This window comes from Eimeria acervulina, genomic scaffold, assembly GCF_000499425.1.
Source record: "Eimeria acervulina Houghton genomic scaffold, Eah_scaff504, whole genome shotgun sequence".
Taxonomy (NCBI): domain Eukaryota; phylum Apicomplexa; class Conoidasida; order Eucoccidiorida; family Eimeriidae; genus Eimeria; species Eimeria acervulina.
Window position 1 is genome coordinate 1 of NW_013549758.1, and position 1054 is coordinate 1054.

Below are 1054 nucleotides of genomic sequence, written 5' to 3' on the forward strand. Positions count from 1 at the left end.
TTTGGCGGCAAAGGGCGAGCCAGTTGGTGCCTGAGACACCTGCGGCTTCGTTGATAGAAGCTGTAAGACCCTAAACCCTAAACCCTAAACCCTCGTACTATAGGGCCATGCATTGGAGAGGAATAGCGATTCATTTTCACTGGGAATAATACACAAAGCCTTACCTGCACTCTTTTTAAACCTTAAACCCTAAACCCTCTTCGTACACTGTGAAACATTGAGCTAAGCCCTGAACAGCACCACCCGTAAACCCTCATCAAAAACCCTAAACCCTAAACCCTATTATGTTATCTAAAGCGTAAAACGTGATACCTTGTCTATATCCTAAACCCTATAACCTTATTTAGTCTTTAAACCCTAATATCCGGTTGAACCCCTAAACCCTAACAGCTGCTCCAAACCCTAAACCCTAATAGCTGCTCAAAACCCTAAACCCTAGTGGCTGTTCTAAACCCTAGTGTACCCTCTGCTACATTCCGAATAATGCGTTATTCTGTCTGTAGGGCTTGGATTGTTTGTTATCTTTATCTAAGATGCAATTGTTATTTGTCTTCTTCTTTTTTCTTGTCTTCTCCTGCTGCAGTTAGATGGGCCCCTGAAGTTTCCTTTCACTGCTTCCCCTAACGATGTAGGGGGCCCCCAATCATCCCTTAAGAAAAAAGGAGGAGGGGGCCCCCGCAGCAGACGAACAAGAGGTGGGGGGGGCCCCGACACAGAGAGGGGGCCCCCCTCAAGTACTGCAGCAGCAGATGATAAGAACAAAGAAACTACAAAGGGACGAAGGCGCCGGCCGCCAAAACATTCTGCTGCTGCTGCTGCTGAAGATGCTGCTGCTGATGATGATGATGATGCTGCTGCTGCTGATGAGAGCAGCAAACGTTGCTTGGATGTCTCCAGACCTTATAGGGGCCCCCTTTTCTGTGCTGCGACGGGGCCCCCCCCTACAGCAGTGGGGGCGCCAGAGCCCTCGGGCCCAGAGGGCCCCCCTCCACATGCTGCTGCAGGGGGTCCTCCTCCACTTGCTGCAGCAGGAGGCCCCCCACTTGCTGCTGTA